The sequence below is a fragment of the Mangifera indica genome, chromosome 2, assembly GCF_011075055.1.
Source record: "Mangifera indica cultivar Alphonso chromosome 2, CATAS_Mindica_2.1, whole genome shotgun sequence".
Taxonomy (NCBI): domain Eukaryota; kingdom Viridiplantae; phylum Streptophyta; class Magnoliopsida; order Sapindales; family Anacardiaceae; genus Mangifera; species Mangifera indica.
In genome coordinates this window covers 14,039,055-14,052,462 of record NC_058138.1, presented here as the reverse complement: position 1 = coordinate 14,052,462, position 13,408 = coordinate 14,039,055, and the positions used below count along the sequence as shown (strand labels likewise).

General features: G+C 31.5%; 2 long non-coding RNA genes across 2 annotated transcripts; one reads left to right on the top strand and one right to left on the bottom strand.

Moving 5' to 3' along the window:
* Window positions 1–381: 381 nt before the first annotated feature.
* On the top strand, window positions 382–1,534 carry LOC123203247. The gene is made up of 2 exons (XR_006499250.1): window positions 382–703; window positions 1,288–1,534. It is a non-coding gene; the product is annotated as an uncharacterized LOC123203247 (long non-coding RNA).
* Window positions 1,535–7,119: 5,585 nt separating this feature from the next.
* LOC123203265 lies at window positions 7,120–11,553 on the bottom strand. Its single transcript, XR_006499258.1, has 6 exons — window positions 11,022–11,553; window positions 10,647–10,731; window positions 9,714–10,073; window positions 9,170–9,330; window positions 7,998–8,060; window positions 7,120–7,220 (listed from the first exon to the last, which is right to left on the bottom strand). It is a non-coding gene; the product is annotated as an uncharacterized LOC123203265 (long non-coding RNA).
* Window positions 11,554–13,408: the final 1,855 nt, after the last annotated feature.

Genomic DNA, 13,408 nt, shown 5'->3' with positions numbered 1-13,408 from the left:
TTGTATTATTCCCCAATGTGTGGTTGTTTAAATGTCTAATAGGTCAATTTCAATTTCACCGGCAATTTTCAAGAAACCATGAGTAACAACACTGTGTACTTAATCTGATTATTGCACCACCAATTAAGTGTTAAATTGTACCAGACTTGCGTCCTCTGATGTCTACTAAGTCTCTTCTCTAGTTATATTTCTAACTCTGACTTTCCCAATAATTTGTATTGAGTTTTTTTAACATGTCAGAAAATTCTAACGAGAGTTATTCCATAGGTGAGATTTTGGATTTTTCAAATCTTATGGATGTGACTTTAGCCTACTTAAAATCTTAAGTTTAAGGGGTATTTTCGGAATTATGATCTGAAGCATAACCGCCACCATAAACTCCAACGAGTCTCCCTGTATACCCCACAATAGCAAGCTTTCATTCATGGCTACCCAACTCTTCTTCATTCAAACTCCCGACCCTTCTCGCCCACTTGTGAAATTCCTATAAAACTCCCATATAATCCCTCTTTTTGCACTTCCACCCCTCACCATCTCTTGTGGTTTATGCTCCCTCAAGACTGTTTCAAGCTCCAAAGCTCGATCATCATCAATTGTTCACGCTGTGCAAGAAGAAGAAGTTATTCAAGCTCCAAATTCAGATTCCTCAACTGCCCCTCCTTCGTCTTCCAAGCTTGTTCTTGTTGCTGGCGGCACTGTTGGTGTAGGTTGACACATACTGTTTTTTTTCCCTCTAGTCTTTATAGAATTCATGATTTATACTGAATGAATATTTAATTACTAATTGGATTTTTAATGTCATAAATATCATTGATTATTATGCATGTCATAGTTAGAAATTGTTGGTTTGCTGGAAGATATTGATCCCGGTAACAAAACAGGGATTTCGGCATCGTTTCTATTGCTGAAAGCGTGAGTTTACTGAAAAATATTGATCCCAGTAACACTGGGATTTTGGTAGCATTTTCAGGAAAATTTAGCCTTCATATTTTTTGGACTGAATTAATATGTAATGCTTTTGGTTTAAGATATGCTTTTTGTGTTTTCCATTCGCTCCTTCAAAGCCTTCGAGATCAACTTAGTCGAGGCACACATAAAATTCTGAAGAACCAGCGTTCTGGTTTTTCAAAATTCAAACAGCCCACTTTTTACTTTGTCTCACATCATGAATGTAAAACCTACTGTCCGAATAGATATCCAACAAGATTTATGTATATGTAGTCTGTCTCTGCTCACAATTTTTTATAAATGTGATTTCACTCTAAGACTAAAGTTTGAATTTATCAGGGGAAGGGTCCGGAAACGATCCCCAGAAATGGCAACAACTGTTTAAAGCTGCCGATGATCAGCCTCAGAATGTATCATTGGATTCAAGAGATTATGATATATACAAAAATAAGGCTTGTAAGTTCTGCACATTATGATAAATATTGTACACATTATATAAGGTTTGTGATGGTAAACAGGGACAAAGCCAGGATATTTATATTGGGGGACCTCAATGTAATGTTCAATCAATAACGGGTTTAAAGAAGTTCAGGAAGTTGCATTTATGGGGGATAAAAAAAATGGGAGACACTATAAACATTTTTATTTATAGGGACGGAAAAAAAACTCTTATATAAATTTGAACAAATATAGCAGCGTTGTCACACAACTATATACCCTGTTTTAAGGCTAAATCACTATTTCCCACCTGGACGTTTGTGAAATAACAATTTTTCGAACGTTTATTTGTTCTCCTATCACCCACTAATGAAAACAATTATGTAGAATGACAAGAAAGTCATTTTACATTAACTAAACAAATGCAATTAAAAAATATTTATAAATAATAATTTTCTCTTATGTTAAAATATTACACATTTAACTTTTTAGATAATCTCGTATTCCTATTACTCTCTTCTTTTCTCTTTCTCACTCATTTTTTTTCCATCTGTTTTCCTATTCTTCTACTTCAAATTTAGCATGCGAATGACTCATTCTAACTTTATCAACCTTTTACCCATTTTATTACAGGTTTAGTATTATGTAAGATTATTACATTTTCTAGATTGATTAGAAATTGACTTTAATTTAAAATTTCAGTCACAGAAATGGTATAGCAAGTCGCACTTGAATCGCTATGTGGGGCAGTTGTAAGCTTATAATGTGTTGCCTATTGGGTAGGAGTTCATGTCTTATGCCCGAAAGCATCTCACTGTCATCCTCATTGGGAAAGCCTTTGATGGGATATAATAAGTTCTAAGTGTGATTCATGTTGGAGAAAATCTTTTATAAGACGTAGAGATTATAATAATTTATGTTGTTTCCAAGGCTTAGGCATATATTTTCAAAACTCAATACATGCAAGTAGACCGTAACGCATCCAATAGTTTATAATATGATATCTATACCTCTAATTTATTGTATATTGTTTAATTCTTTGGGATGTAACTATCATTTTTAGACTATCCAAAGACATATTGTAATCTTAAAAATTTCAAAAACACTCTCGAAATTTTCTCTAAACACGAAGCCCCAAACATATTTGTCTTCATAAAACAAACAATTAATTTATTTGTTTGTACTGTTGTGATCGCTGGATACAACTTAAAAGGTAATAGTATATCATGCTTTTGAGCTTTTAAACATCATAAATATTCATCCACACAATTAAACAAGGGATCAAACCATTGACATCTTGTACAAAACCAAAAACAATTATAAGGCGTTTAAAGTATTTATTTATGTTTGGAGGCTCATTCATCCTTTAACAATGAACCAACAAGCCTATCGCTCTCCAACGCAACATAGAGTGGAGTTGAGGTGATCCACACAAGACACACAAACACAAAAAGGTGAGGGAGGGGCACTATGGATCTAGTAGAACCCTTTGGGAGAGAAATCATGTTTTGACTGTGTATATAAAGTAACAAAAATCTATACAATTTTCAATACGATTTGTTTATATACAACTGTGTCTATAAAGTGGTAGTTTATATGAATTAGCAGTATTATTCAATTGACACATGATATCTCCCAACAGACCTTATATACTAGATACATCAGCAAAGTTGGTACTTTTTTATTCACTCTGATTTTTCCATACTTTCATCAAGTTCATACATTTCTTTTTCTTTTGCGATAAAGATGTTTTCAAAGAAATGTAAAACAAGTACCTCAAACAACTAGAAGTACTTGAAAATCTTCATCTCACAACTTATCAGTAAGTGGTAAAATCTGTTGTTACAAGTCGTTCTATTCAAGGAGCCGGTAGGAAATAGAAATATGCATCAGATGTAATCACCAAGAAATTGTGAAATCCAAAAGATGTAGCACTTCTTCCCTCAGGCAAATTTGCTGTTTGTCACGAGGTCCCCGTTAAATTTCTGACATTGAACAATAATTATTATAGGCCCTTAATTCCATGCTTAATTTGCACTTTGAGCATTTCCTCAGCAAAATCAGTTAGTCAAAATTCTCAACACAGGTAACCAACTAGTTAATCATCTCTGCACATTAAAGAAAATGCAATATCAGAAACAAAATGCCGTGATCAGACAACAAATATTTTGATGATATAGAAAACATAAATAGAATATTACATGCCTTAGAATAAAAGACAAAAAGCACTTAAACCATCGAAGAAAATTAATGTACACAAACCGGGCATATGACCTTTAAGAAAGACAAATGAAAGTCTTAATATATGCAACTCTTGGTCAAGAAAAGCAATGCAACAACCACCTCAATCTGCCAACTTCTTCTCAAGATGAAAGTAGAAAATAGAAATAAACAGTATCAAATGCTAGCTTACCAAGCAGATGTGAAGACCAGGATTTGGCCAATTGTTTCATCTTGTAGATTTTCCTTTTGCTTACAAGTGCCTCAATCAAGTTTTCTTCAGTGCATGATGTAGATTGGTCCTCCATTGGCAGGGCCTGGAATAGTTTACATAGATTTGAAATTCTCAGCATATACTTAACAAACATCAAAGTAAGAAGTTACACTAAGATGTAATGTGCTTTTTAATTAAACATCAAGAATTGAAGAAAAAGCAGAGAGCAATATTGGGAAAGCATAACCAACCATTAAATTATCTCTTCTAACACCATCTGTCCTCACTTTGATAACCTGAAATGTTGGACTGAAAAAAAAAATATTTGATGAAATTTGAAACTAATATATAAAACATTACATGCCTTAGTTAAAAGAAAAAGGAAAAGCTTAAAATTATCAGAAAATTCATCTCTGAGAAGTGGGGTTACAACCTTCAAGAAGTGAGGATACACAAGATGTTTCCTGGCCAGTCAATGTTTTCCAGTATGACACAAAAGTTTGGCAGAGTGAATTTGCTGCCCGGTTTCGATAAGATCAAGATGTACAAATGTCTTAGTAAGGCAAATTTTGGTTTTAAAAAAAGAAAAAAAGAATGCAACAGGAACATCAAGCTGCAAAATTCTTAATAAATACATCATTTATCAACCTTGATTTTTCAGCAAATTCATGGCATCTTCTACCTACCTGTCTGCATCAAAATTAACATATCAAAATCAAGTTTAATTAGGTAGAGGGAATGCAGCTTTCAATGGCCTACTAAGTAGACGCACAAGCAAGAACACGAACCTTTCACAATGAGTCATCAAATGATTGCAAAGAGAGAATCCATTGTAATTTGAGCAGCTCCCTCATGAATGAGCAATCCAACAGTAAGAGAGCAATCAATAAAGATGTGATGTGAAACATGAAGAAAAAACAGAGAAGTGAGAAAGTAAACCAACCATTTCAGTCATTTCGAGGGGCATAGAAAATGTTACATTAAACATATTTCCATATCTGCCAAGTTTAACCTCTCCTTCTCCACTTTTTCCTGAAGTACTTATTTTGTCGATCAATTACAGAACATATGAATTCTCTAAATTACAAGCCCGACTAGAAAATCTGTTCTACATATCAAGGAAATAATAGTATCATATTAAGTATATTAAAGAAATGAAGAAATACGTAGAGATCAGTAAGAAAACATGCCATTAACTACTCTACTCATGCCATTTTTCCCGTCTTCCATACTGCAAAATGACACACTGAGACAATATTTCTAGGCTTGTCAAAATTTTCCGCATGATATAAAGTTCTGCAGATGGAAATTGAGGCATGGTTTCAGTAATTTCATAGAGAACAAATGTCTTAACATAGGTAACTTGCCTCACTACTTAATAAAAGAAACCTTAATTGAGTTCTCGAGTACTCTTCTGCATGTATCCCTTCTCTCTTCCAATAGCACAAAACACTGCACTGAAACAGTACATGTTTGTTCTAAGGTTGATATTTGAAAGTGTGAATAGAATATTATATCACATAATCAATTTATGAAAACTTGGGTCATGAAAGTTACATAGATGAAATTTGCTGCCTTGTTTCAATATCTTAAAAAGTCTGATATATTTGAAAACTAGATTGGCAAGCATAAAAATTTCAGTGTTTCATATTTTGGTTTTGGAAAATGCTCTGCTTTTTAACTAATCTAAATGGCTTTGAAAAAGCTTCACAACATTAATTGTTTCATTTGATGACAAAGAGAAAAAAAAAAAAAAAAAAACTGTGTATATGAATAAATCATAAGCTTCTCAAACACATTATTTACAAAAATATAAAAAATAAATAATATACTTTTAAAAAACATTATCTACAAAAATATCAACTAAGACAGAGTACATGCAAAAGTTTTTTTGTACCATGGCATTCCATCATCTCTTTAGCATCTGCTAAGTTTTCATAAATTACAACACATAACATTGGGCAAAGAAGGAAGAAGCAAACAAAATATGCATATAAGTAGATTAGTCATAAGAAAGTCTTTGTGAAGACGGTGATTGATATCTAATCACCACTCACAACACCAGCACAGTCTCTCTGAGCCGTCTTTTGTATTCTACTTCCTTTGTGGTATTCATTAATTAATAAATATTAAAATAAATATTGAATCACAAATACATTTATTTAAGAAATAAGCAAATAAAATTTCCTCACATCAACACCTTCAAAGGGTGCCCAACAGAGAACAACTAGAAATACATTTTGCCAATCTTGAATTTTGAACAAGGTGCTTTGGTAGTGACTTCAATTTGGGGCAGCAATGAATATTCAAGGAAACCAGAGATGGCATGATTGTATTATCATCTTCTTCTCCAATTCTAGTAATTTCGTAATCCCACTCTTCCCACTCAAGCAGCCGCCCAATTCAATTCTTCTCAATTTGGGAAAGAAAATACATGACGAAGATGTGTCATCACTTTCTGTTTTCAAAAATTCATTCCTCACACTTTTCAAATATTTCATACAATTTATGCGCAAAGAAAAATAACCCAATTTTCAATTAAAATAACAAATAAAAATATTTTAAAATCTTTATATAATTTAATATATTAATATTTTTTTATTACATCCAACCAAATTCAATAATTATTTGTATTTATCAATTTTTTATCAAACATTATAATAATTTATATTCAGTAACAATTATTTATATTCAATAACCTTTTAGATAATTTATTTTTTGTGATAATATATCATTTTTATAATAAAATATTATCAAATTTAAATGCACTTTAAGTGTTATAGGGTAATTCCCCACCCGCAAAAATTATATTCAAGACTTATATTTGAATAAGCTCAAATAAGAAGGCAAGAAACCAAATGCAAACAAGATACCTAACATTCTCCGCTCTGAGGCAACAATTACATTTCCACCATAAGAAGAATCTGCCTAAAATATTTTAAAAGATTCTCCCTTGTTTAGATGCTTCTAAATTTTTCTTTAAAATGAAAAGAAAAGAAAGAAATAAAACTTAAGTTGTCGAATTTCAACTCGTAAGAGTTAGTCAAAACCAAGTTGATGTGATGAAACAAAAAGATTTGAGTAATACTATCATACTTATTTTAGGTACATAATTATATACATATTCATATGTGTCATTATATGATTAAATATTATTTTATTATTAATTCAAAATCACTTAATGATGTGATGACACATATAAGTATATACATATTTATATACCCAAAATAAATACATATAGTTTTATCGAAAAGATTTAACACTTATTTCATCTTTCTTTTTGTTTCAAGTACCTCGATGAAGTTTCTGCCATTGTTATACCCGTTTGAGTAGTTCCTCACATGATCAGTGTCACGAATTATAAATTCTTAGCACAGAAAGATTTACTGGTAAATCAGTCCTGCGCATTAAACACAGAAATCGCAAACACATCCAAAAATGAAGAAAAAATTAATAGAGATTATTGAGAATGCATAACGAACCATTAACTCAGTAATCAACTACTATCTGAATTCCATACTTCCTCTCTTTCATGAAGTAAAATCCTGTACTGAGACAATAAGCATTTGATGAAATCTAAAACAACATATAGAGAATTACATGCCTTAATATATAGAAAACATCACTTCATCATTATCAGAACATTGATGCAAGGACACGGGGTTATGACTGTTAATAATTTTTTTCCAGGATCATATAAACTTTAAAAGACAAAATTTAATGTCTGATTTCAATAATCTCAAGCAGAACTAATGCAACTGGAAACCGATACATGAGACAACCAGAAAAAACCTAGCTCCACAAGTCATCAAGGAAATTTCATAAAGGGTCAACTGTAATTCAAGAAGCTTCATTAAGTACAGAAATGCTGCTCCAACTTAATACCTTTCCTCCTCTCTTCCATAATGCAAAAAGCTGGACTGGGACAACAACTATTTTGACGAAATGTAAAACCACATATAGAAATTACATGCCTCAGTTAAAAGAAGAAAGAGCTTAAACATTATAGGAAACTTTATAACCTTCCAAAAGTACAGATTCATGTACAAGATATTTCCTGCCCTATCTAAATGAGTCATCAATTCTGCATAAAAAATTGAAGAATTTTCTGAGCCATGAATAATGCTGTGAAGTTTACACATCAATAAAAACAGAGAAGTGAGAAAGCATGACCAACCATTTGACTAAACAGTCCCCTACATTTATCCCTCCTCTCTTCCACATGTGTTGCCAGGTAGAACTGTGATTGATAGAAATTTATTTGTCTTAGTAAAAGAAAAATGCAACGTACATATATAAAGATGCATCTTTCATTGAAATAAACAAGCAATTTACATGTCTCTAAAAGCAAATAAAATATTAATAGGAAGGGTCTATGGACAGATATATAAAATCAGTGCCCTGTGGCTACTATCTTAATCAATTAAAAATACATAAAACTATTGATCTCACAAAAGTAGAAGTTGATTTATAAATTCTTATAATTCATCACTCTCATTGATTAGATTTCTCCCTCTTGCAATCTCGTTGCATTATGTTAGGACTAATGTTTATGTCTCTCTTAGGAAAAGAAAAGAATAAAGAGGGGAGGGCAGTTGGCAGCAAACAGGAAGATAGGAGGGTCTCAACTATACTAACAAATCAGCAACAGGGGAAAGAGATACGTGGAATATCATTAGAGGAAGAGAAGAAGAGATTAGTTGAGGAAAGGAAGAAAAAGGGAGCAGGTGGAAATGCAGAGGCAGGAGGAAAAATTTCAGGAATGTGGGTGGGAGAGAGCCAGCCTCTCGGATGCTGAGCAAGGAAGACATTGGTTTGCTGTGTTTGTGTTTTGTGAATTTTTTGGAACCCAGTCTTACTGTTATTGAGCTTGTGCTATTGAGGGAACCTGTTCCTGTTCTGTAATTCTGAGATTATCAATTGTATCAGCTGGAAAATAGTCATTGTATTGATGAAAGAATGTTGTAATTAAGTTGATGAATCAATTAATACAATACATATTTTTCTGCTCTATTTACAAATGCATGTTCTGTCTTGGCTGGAATTTATTAGCATCTGCAGTTGCATCAGTTTGGTGATTGAGTCATTGAGCGAGATATTGTCTGGAGTGGTATTGGTTGTGAAGCTTTGCCCAGTTACTCATCACATTATGATCAAATTCGTCATCTTGCTTAATCATGGTTTCATTATCTTTTGATTGAAAAGCACTATAGCATTACAACTGTAACATGACATGAATAATACAACAGGTTGTATATGCATAGCCAATTGATTGGCTATAGCCAATAATAGTTTTTTATTTCTCCCAAAAGTAAATAGGAGATTGAAATAAGATCAGAAGCCACTCACCAAGAAAATGTGAAAACCAAAGCATTCAGCTTTTGTTTCACCAGACAAATTTGCCATTTGTTATACATGTGCTTCAATGAAGTTCCTGCCATTGCTTTACCCCTTGAGTATTCTCTTCTGCTAATTGGTGAAGGACATTATATATTATCAACACAGGGAGCCTGAATAGTCAATCAGCTCTGGTTATTATTGACGTAAATGACGGAATCAGAAACACAATGCTGTTATGTTTTTTCTGTTTAAACATCAAGATATGAGGACAGAAAGAGATTTAGGCTTTGGAAAACGATGTGCTGCTTTTAAAAATTAATCTCCGAAAAAGCTTAAACAACTAAAAAGGTATTTTTCTTATTTCCCTCCATGTTTGGTTTAGGTAAATGCTCTGTTTCAAGTTTTAACATCTTCTCAATAGCCCTAAAAATCATTCACACAATTAAAGTAACTACTTCTTCATATACATCAGAGAAATAACATAATACTGTGAAATGTTTCCCACTCAAACATCAAGAAATGAAGAAATAAGAATCAAGAAAGCATAACGAACCATAAATCAAGTTATTGTGACCATTTGCCAAACACTATTCTTCCTGTCAACATAACATGAAAATGCTGCCCCAAGAAAAAGAAATATTTATTAAAATTTGAAACTAAAAATAGAAAATTGCATGCCTAAGTGAAAAAATAATAATAATAATAAGGGCTTCAAAATTAACTTGCCTCACTGCATCAAAATTAACATACCAGAATCAAGTTCTATTAGACAGAGCATGACTTTTCTATTTCCTACTAAGTAGAGTGATAACCAAGAAAAGACTTCAGAGAGTGAATCCACTGTCACTTGGAGAGCTTCAATATTGTGGAAAAGCAATGCCAACCACTTGAGTCCTTGTGAGTATAAAATCTCCTACATTATTCAATATTTATATTTAAAATCAACCCTCTTAACATGTCAATGCTCCCAAGTTTGGATTTGGAAAAATGTTGTGTTTAATTGTTTCACACCATGAAAAGTTAAAACAAAGTGTTATAATTTTCAAAAACATTATCTCCAGAAAACTCAAACTAAAGGAGTGTTTGAGAAGAAAATGATTGAATCTACCATTTGAAGTTGTAATAAGATTTAGGGGAGACATAGTTGGTTCTTTTCACCAACTATGTCTCTCCTGAAGCTTGTGAGCTACTTGTAGCGGTATGGAGCTACTTGTGAGCTAGGCAGTAGCACTAGCTGCGGGAATCTTAAGTGAGTGCAGTCAAAACACAAGTACTTATGACAGTATGAGTGCTAATAGGAGAAAGTGAATGAGTTGCCTAGTGTCTAGCCTAGGGATTAAATCAGTTCTGAATAAAAGAGCAACCAACAGTAAGAGAAATCAGTTCTGAATAAAAATTAAAGAATTCGCAGAACAAGAAATAATGTTGTGATGTACTTTCTAGTTTTAACATGAAAAAGAAAAAGAAGTGAGACAGACTAACCAACCATTTGAGTCCCTTTGAGTACATAATCTCCTCGTTTATTCCTTCTCTCTTCCATCATCTGAAATCCTGGTGGAAGAGAAATTTGCCTGATTTAGAGCGAAAAAATCGCATAAACAAATATCAGATGATTAACCTATGAAAAATTAAGTTACAACCTTTCAATTTTTAATTAAATAGATTGAAATAATATTTATATTTACAAAAATTAATAAATTAAAAAGTGAAATTTTCAGAAGGATAATGATAATTTCCTTTTATCCACTTATTTATAAATAGTAATTAAATAAATTTAATATGACATTCATTAATATATAAATATATTAATATCTATTGAATCACAAATACATTTATTTAAGAAATAAACAAATAAAATTACCTCTCATTAACGCCTTCAAAGGTTGTTTGACAGAGGACAATCAGGAATACGCTTTTCAATCTTGTGTCCTGAACAAGATATTTTGATAGTACCTTCGATTTGGAACAGTACAGAATTTCCAAAAAAATCAGAGATGACATGATTGTAATAACCTCTTCTTCTTCACCAATTTTAGTAATCTTGTAATCCCACTCAGGCATCCACCCAAATCTTCGAGATCAATTCAGTTGAGGTAAGCAAATATAGGCACATACAAATATTCTCAAGAATGGGCATTCTGGTTTTTAAAAAATTCAAACAGCCCACTTTTTATTCTGTCTCACATCATGAATTGAAAACCTACTATCAGAATAGATGTCCAACAAGATATATATATATATATAGTCTGTCTGTGCTCACAATTTTTTATAAATGTGATTTCAATTTAAGACTAAAGTTTGAATTTATCAAGGGAAGGGTCCGGCAAAAGATCCCCAGAAATGGCGACAATTGTTTAAAGCTGCCGAAGCTCGATGATCAGCCTCGAAATATATCACCGGATCCAGGAGATTATGATGTCAACAGAAATAAGGCTTGTAAGTTCTACACAATTATAATAAATACTGTACACATTGTATAAGGTTTAGTTTATTGAGCCCATTTTATTTCCAATAATTTACAACGGAAATAACAGACACAAAAAACTTCATTTAGATTCAATATTTAGCAATATTTTATTTCAAATAACAATAAAACTATGTGTATACCATTTTGACAAATAATCTGAGTACATAGATGATATATTATAATATGATTAGATAATTTTAAATTAAAGATAAAGAAATACTCAATCATATGATAACACATCAACTGTGTATCTAAATTGGGTATAAAAAATATGTATATATAATATTACTTTTCAAATAATTAGTGAGTGTATTATATAAATGTTTGTGATGGTAAACAGGGACAAAGCCAGGAAATTTATATTGGGGGACGACAATTTAATGTTCAATGAATAAGGGGGTTAAAGTAATTCAGAAAGTTGCATCCATCGGGGCAAAGTGTTATGATCAAAAAAGTGGGAGACACTATAAACATTTATATTTATAGGGACACAACTAGACTCCTATATAAATTTGAACAAGCATGGTACCATAGTTACACAACTTTATACTTTGTTTTAAGGCCGAATAACTATTCCCACCAAAAGTTTGAAGAAATAGTCATTTCTCAATCTTTAAATTTAAAACGTTTATTTGTTCATTTATTACATACTATTGTTCAAGCAAACAATTACGTAAAAGGACAAAAAAGTTATTTTACATTAATTTTCCCCCATGTCAAACTATTACACATTTAACCTTCATTCTGTTCTCAGTTTTCTTGTACTCTCTCATCCTTTTCCCTTTCTCACTCATATCTTTTTCGTCTTCTCTCCTCTTCATCTATTTCAAATTTAGCATGTTAGTAACTCATTCTCTCTATATCAACTTTGTATCCAATTTATTATTGGTTTAATACTATGTAAGACTGTTACTCTTTCTAGATTGATTTGAAATTGACTTTAATTCAAATTTTCAATCGTAGAAATAAAATAGCCAGTCAGATCTTGAACCATTGTGTTGGACAATTGTAGGCCTAGACTGTGTTGCCTGTTGGGTAGGAATTCGTGTCTTATACCCAAAAGCATCTTACTGTCATTCTCATTGGGAAAGCCCTTGATGGAATGTAGGAAGTTCTAAGTGTGATTCATGGTGGACTAAAACTTTTATACAACATATAGATTATAATGATTTATGTAATTTCGAAGATTTAAGCATGTATTTTCAAAACTAAATGCATGCAAGTAGATCGTAATAGTTTTGATGGTTTATAATCTAACATTTACACCTGAATTTTATTGTATTTTGTTTAGTTCTTTGGTGTATAATTATCATTTTTAAACTATCAAGAGACATATTGAAATTTTTAAAAAATTCAAAAATACCCTCAATTTTTTTGAATTTCCAAAACTCTTTGAAAAATTTTTAACACTTTAATATTTTCAAAAAGTACAGTTTACCTCAAACATATGATTATATGTTATTGATATCCCTATTTGTACTTGTATTAGTAAATTTTTTATAGTTTTCTAATGAAATCAATATAAATTATGGATAAAAAAATTATTTAATAAAATTTTGGAAATAACATGTTATTTAACTTAAAGGCAATTTTTGTCTTTTCAACAATACTCTTTTGTTCTATATGTATTTAAAAAAAAATGGATTTACAGTCTGATTTGGAAATCGCCTAAACTACAACTCAAATTGTAAACCTTTTTTGTTTTTCAAAATTTATCAAATGAAATCAAACTTTGATCAACAATACCAAAGTAAGTTGTAATTTTTAAATGGTTTAATTAT